We start from the raw sequence: 6,976 nt of genomic DNA on the forward strand, positions 1-6,976 counted from the left end.
GCCAACCTGTACATGGAGGAGGTAGAAAAGAGAGCCTTGACGTCCTTTTCAGGGACACCACCAAGTCATTGGTTCAGGTATGTTGACGACACCTGGGTTAAAATTAAATCTCAGGAAGTCCAACATTTTACTGACCACATCAACTCTGTGGATAAATACATCAAGTTCACACGAGAAGATGTAAAAAATGGCAGGTTGGCTTTCTTGGACTGTGAGGTCTCAGTCTCTGATAGAGGACATTTGCAAACTGAGGTGTACCGCAAACCCACCCACACAGACCAGTATTTGCAGTTTGACTCCCATCACCCTTTGGAGCACAAGTTAGGAGTCATCAGGACTCTGTACCACAGAGCAGACAGCGTCCCCACTAGCTCAGGAGCCAGGCAGAAGGAGAAATCCCACACAAGACAGGCTCTAGAGCAATGTGGATATCCTAACTGGGCCTTCCTGAAAGCAGAGAAGAAACCCAAACAGGACTCCAGTCAGCCATCAGGTGAAAAGGAGGAACCCAGACCCAGACCAGTGGTCATTCCAGATGTTGAGGGAGTATCAGAGAAACTGAGACGTTTATTTTCTAAACAAAACGTCCCAGTGGCTTTTAAACCCCAAAATACATTAAAGACTGGTTCATCCCAAAGATCCAGTCCCCCGGCACAAACAGAGTAATGTTGTGTATGTTGTTCAGTGTCAGGAGGGTGATCAGTCTTACATCGGGGAAACTAAACAGCCACTGGCCAAAAGGATGGACCAGCACAGAAGATCAACATCATCAGGCCAGGACTCTGCGGTCTACACTCATCTCCAGGTCAGAGGTCACTCTTTCAGGGATGAAGATGTTCACATCCTGGACAGAGAGGAACGATGGTTTGAGAGAGGAGTAAAGGAGGCCATCTTTGTGAAAATAAATCATCCATCATTAAACAGGGGTGGAGCCTCCTGGTTCAACTGTCCCCCTCTTACAATGCTGTGATTGCTAGTATCACTCAGCCCTCTGTGAATAGTAAACAGCCATCAGGTGCTAATGATCCATTGTTAGGCTGATGGTCCTTCTTGAGCATGTGATCAGCTGGTTTTGGTTGTCAGCAGCATAACTGGTTGATCCACTCTGAGAAGGTGCTATTTAAGAGACTGAGCTGAATACAGCACCTCAGACTGAGGAAGTCTCTCGGATGAGAGATGAAACGTTTCTATATTTTTTTGCTTTGTTTTGTTTTTTGAATGTCCAGAGGACCAGGTTGAACTTTTTTGGAAGGTCTAATGAGTCTAAAAAAGTTAAATCTGGTCCTCTGGACATTCAAAAAAAACAAAACAAAGCAAATCAACAAAAAACTCAGTCTCAGTCTCAGACTGAGGAAGTCTCTCGGATGAGAGATGAAACGTTTCTACATTTATTTGTTGATTTGCTTTGTTTTGTTTTCTTGAATGTCCAGAGGACCAGATTGAACTTTTTTTAGATTCTTTTACCTGGATTATTGAGCATGCATCAGGATAAGGTCTAATGAGGTTTAAAAATCATTAATACTGTTTCACAGTTGATTTAAATGAGTGGTTCACTTCAACATTTAGAAATGGTATGAACTAAACACACTTTTGATTATCAAGATATCTTAAAATAGTAATGATAATGTAAAAAGAAGAGTGTTCTTTCAATTGATTAATTCAGGATACAATTAAATAGTCTCTTGACGAGATAATTTGTATTTCTGGATTCAAATCAATGAAATAACAGTTCCTGTCCCCTGAAGGTCTTCAGAGACAGATTGATGTCGGAGGCCTAGTTCACTACAATGAGATTAAAGTCATAATATTACGAGAATAAACTCTTAATATGTCCTGTGTTTGGCTCACACCTGCTGTGGACAGCCTCCAATGAGAGTCACAGTGTTTATGAATTACTCCACGGTCACTTTTGTGTCACTGTTTCTGAACTATGCTTCCATCAACATTATGTCACAACTAAATCCATCAATGCAGCCATTAATTGCAATGCCATACAGCTTCAGTTTATCATAAGAATCCATATGCCACAGTGCGTTGGGCCCCCTGCTGTTGTACTGCCAACATCAACATTCATCATCTTACCTCAGTTGTAAGACTGATTTTTCATGTCAGAGTTCTGATAATATTACGAACTTATTCTGATAATATTACGAGTTTATTCTTGTAATATTACAAGTTTATTCTGGTAATATTACAAGTTTATTCCGTTATTATTATGAATTTATTTTCATAATATTATGACTTTATTCTCATATTGTTTCTACTTTATTCTCACAATACTGCAACTTTATTCTCGTAATACTATGACTCAATTCTCGTTCCTAATGTAATTTTTCGTTTTAGCATGGCCCTGAAGCTCCGTTGTACCATTCAGACAGTTTTATAAAACATGTTTTATTATTACATACATTAAAGATCAGAATCAGAATACTTTTTATTATCCTTGCACAGTACTACAACAAAAATATTTTGACAAGATTTGTCAGTGTTTAAGTTTATAATCTTGCTCTTTTCAAATGGAGTTCAGTTAGTGGAGTACTCAAGAAGTCAGTATAGCTCCTTTCACATAACGGTTCTGTACATCAGTGGAGTCGGCCATGTCTCATAAATGAACATTATGGAACCAGAGGTGTGGACATGGAGCACAACATATAAAATGTGTTGGACATGTATTCTAAACCTCTGGCTGGTCACACAGACAGTCTTTCATCACTACAACATACCATCAAGATGTGAAGCCTGTTTACAGTGAGATAAACTGATCGCTGCAGTGCTGTCACCATGTTTGATGACTCAGAGGCATAACAACAGTTGGTTAACTTCAACACCTACGCACCTTTTTATGTTTTTTTTTCAGAAATCACACTGAAATGTTAATAAATCATCTCATTCTTTGACAAACTGATTTGAGGTGAATTTTTTATTTTGAGAAATTGTAAAGAACATTTCACAGGAAATAAATTTAACCACTGCAGAGCAAAATGCATCATCTTAAACTCCAAACTTACTGTTAGTTCAAGTAAATTATATAATTCCCCGCCCCAATCTTTTCACTTTTGCATGAGGCAGTTGTGTTTTTTTTTTAATACTTTTATATAAACTGAACAGAAATACTTTTTCATTTGTTTTGATATGCTTACTGTGTACTGCAGCTACTAAAATATCATATCAGTGTATCATTGTCTTCTGTTTTGTAATCCTCGTCAATATTAATGTTTCTTTTTTTTGAGAATCATCTGTTCTTTTTGTATTGGAAGAAAAATTAATAGTGTTTTGATTTAGAAAAAAAGGACAATATAAGCAACTTTCTCGTGCAAAAATGACATGATATGAAGATTTCTAACTCCATACAAACATTCAGACTGCTAGGACAAGTTTGAATTTGAGTCATTGTAGATATAAACTTTACTCTAAATAGCCTTAGCATGACTTCCAATTCTCTAAACTTGTTCTCCCAACACTGGTCCTTGTGGAACACCATCCTGCATGTTTTCGTTGTTTCTCTGTTCCAACACACCTGATTCAGTGGTTTAATTACTTGCCAAGTCCTACAGAAGCCTGTTAATCACCTTTTCATTCAAATCAGATGTTGGAGCAGAGGAGCAACTAAAACATGCAGGATGGTGTTCCTCAGGGACCAGGGTTGGGAACCACTGCAATCACTCTAGTTGCTCTTGTCTACAGATAAAATACTGACCATACTGAGTCCATAAAAAAAAACAACAACTTATCATTTATGTAATTTATATGCCCCTTTATTATAAATGTCAAGATTTAGTACTGGTACAGTATATAGGTTTAATTCTTCAGTCACTTTGCAACATATTTTGATGTCAGTAACACATTTATGGCTCAAAATCCTTTTTTATCAGAGTTTTTATAAAAAAGAAAAAAAATGTTATCTCTGAAACACTAATGTGGAAATTGTAATATCATTGTTTAAAATATAAAATTGTATTGCCATTTTAAAAGCAAATTGGGCCAGATTTTACGTTGTAGGGTTTGCAAACAATACTTTCATAATCAGTTTGTAAGAATTTTAGTATGTCTCAGAAAGGTAGAGTCAAGTTCATTCAATATCATCTTTGTTCACATTTAACCATGTCAGAAAGGTAGCTAAACAAAGTAAATGTACTAAATTGACCACATTTTAAAACATTTTTATTTCAAAGTATTGGTCTCCCAAAATTTAAATGTGTCCCTTCACATTTGTGTTTTTCTTTCCGTGTGTCTACGTTGTGAAAGAGTAGTGGTTAAAGCTATTCTTAAAGTGATCCACCCCTCCTGTGTTTCTGCATCCTCATAGGACAGGGAGGGAGAGCTAGCGCTGATTGACAAGCTTCTGGTCAGTCCCCAGCTGTCGTCGGCAGAGTTCCAGGAATGGAAGCGAGCCTATCAGGACCTGTTCACTCAGGAGCCAAACTCAGCCACCGAATCCGAACCAGCCGATCCCGGGCCTCCCCTGACCCCCTCGCTGTCTCACACACACTCCTACATCGAAACGCACGTCTGACGTCCAAAAACGCACACCTAAACCCAAATCTTCTGATTCTGAATAGAGCTCAACAAAGTGCTGATGGTTTTGTACCTGCATTTCAGTCGTGATCAGAAAACAAAAGTGTTGCAAAAAGGTTTCATACGGTGACAGACTGAGCCAAACAAGAGCAGAACATGCTTTGAGCAGCCTCAGGGTGGACTGTGACAGCTTTCTGTGGAGCACCGAGTCACATCAGTCTTAAAGCTTAAAGAAGGCCAGATGATGTGCTGATTCTCGAGTATTAGATGTTAGCTTTTGTGCGCTGTACCTAAAATACTCTCCTAAAAAATGTTATACAAAGAAGCCATCATCATTTTTGTGTACAATTATCATACAGGGTGAAGTGATAGAATGTAAAAGAACTATCCTGCTTGTTGCGCCATGTTTACAATGCTCAGTGTCTCACAGATGACCTAACGGCCAGCAAGTGACATGCTTGTGTTCCGTAAAACCTTATATTTGATAATAATATTGATATTCAATAATTGTTACAGCATATGACAATGATCAGATGTCTTTTTTTAAACTCAGTATTATCACAGTTGATTTAGATATAGAGGCTTTTGTTTGTGCTTGTTTAGTAGAAATACAGTATTTACAGTGCTGGGCTGGACCTGCAGTATGCACTCTCTTTTTGGAACAGGAGCCATTTCAATGAAAGAAAAACCCACCTTAAAATGTTTTACAATTTTCAACATAGTATTTGCCTATCGTTTTAAAAAAAAACTCACTATAAAACCAAATGCTAATATTTTAAAATAAACTATAAATTGAATTGAAATTTTTTTTTTTTGAAATGTAAAAAACCCAACACTGTTTGAAAATGACATTTTATGCTTTTGCAAGCAGAGAATAAATGAAATCCCAACATGTATCAACCAGAAAGAGTTAAATTCCACTCTTAATATGTCCCAAATGACTCTGGCAGTTATTTATGGGTTATTGTCAGAAAAGGACAATAACTCAAAATCTTAGCTGCACTTAAACTTCTCAAAAAACAAAGTTCTATAACTCATTGTTTACAAAAATCTACCATAATCTCATACCCATAATCATTTTCAGACTTTGTTCTTGAGTAAAAAAAAAAAATAGGCAGTTCACGACATTTATTTTAATTTTCCAGTTTGTATGTTAGAAATCACTTCCTCTGAAAAAGTATTTACCAAAATTGTGAAGTTTTAGTGCTAGAGATACAAATTACAGAAAAACATTGTAACAACAAAACATAATGTTTGGTTATTAAGTTATAAATTACTCGATAATCTTGGTCTATTTTTTTCCAACAGTTTTAATTTTCAGTGGTCTGGTTCATGTTTGTGTTCATCTGAACTGATGCCACCAAGCAAATAAATAAATGTAGGTATCAGCTTAATATAATCAAAATGCTACAACATTTTATGAATCAACAGATGAACACGTACAGTTACTGAGGTTTACAGAAACATAAAACTGTCTTTCAATTTGATTTTTTTTCCAATGACTCCAAAAAAAAAGAAACAGTTAAAAAAAACTAAAGCAATAGTCATGAAATTAATTTAAAACTGCTATTGAGTTGATTCATACAAAAGACAATATGAATGTATTTAAAGCTTAAATTATTTATTATAATATTTTAAATAGACTATAATATTTGAATGTTTAGAAATCTTATTAAAATTACATATATGTGTATGTACAGGGTGAGTTATTTTGTTATGATTATATAGATTATAAAGGACTTCATGAAAGGAACGATTCGAAGAGCAATCAAATGACCTATTATTTTATGATTTCTATTTTTTTCCAAACACTTTTAATAATTAAAGCCCAATTTTCTTAAAACAAACAAAAAAAAGTATATTAATGTTGGAAGCTGCATAAATTGCAGGTCTAAAACATTGTGTTTGCTCCTTATGTATAAGGACACACCAGGAAGCGCTACAGCCAAAACTAAACAGATTACTGACCCTCTGTCAGCTTCAGTAAATCACAGATGAAACTGAAACTATAATATCCTGATGCACGCTCAATAATCCAGGTAGAAAAATCCAAAAAAGTTCAATCTGGTCCTCTGGACATTCCAAAAAAACAAAACAAAGCAAAAAAATATAGAAACGTTTCGTCTCTCATCCTGAGGACTTCCTCAGTCTGAGGTGCTGTTTTCAGCTCAGTCTCTTAAATAGCACCTTCTCAGAGTGGATCAACCAGTTTGCTGCTGACAACCAGAACCAGCTGATCACATGCTCAAGAAGGACCATCAGCCTAACAATGGATCATTAGCACCTGATGGCTGTTTACTGTTCACAGAGGGCTGAGTGATACTAGCAATCACAGCATTGTAAGAGGGGGACAGTTGAACCTGGAGGCTCCACCCCTGTTTAATGATGGACGATTTCTTTTCACAAAGATGGCCTCCTTTACTCCTCTCTCAAACCATCGTTCCTCTCTGTCCAGGATGTG

At 36.4% G+C, this 6,976-nt stretch overlaps 1 protein-coding gene across 1 annotated transcript in view; it reads left to right on the plus strand.

Moving 5' to 3' along the window:
• Positions 1-6,976, plus strand: part of cnksr2a (connector enhancer of kinase suppressor of Ras 2a) — a 198,804-nt gene that overhangs the window by 176,850 nt on the left and 14,978 nt on the right. The window lies entirely within an intron of this gene.

The sequence above is a fragment of the Nematolebias whitei genome, chromosome 20 (assembly GCF_014905685.2).
Source record: "Nematolebias whitei isolate Nwh7 chromosome 20, NemWhi1, whole genome shotgun sequence".
NCBI lineage: Eukaryota > Metazoa > Chordata > Actinopteri > Cyprinodontiformes > Rivulidae > Nematolebias > Nematolebias whitei.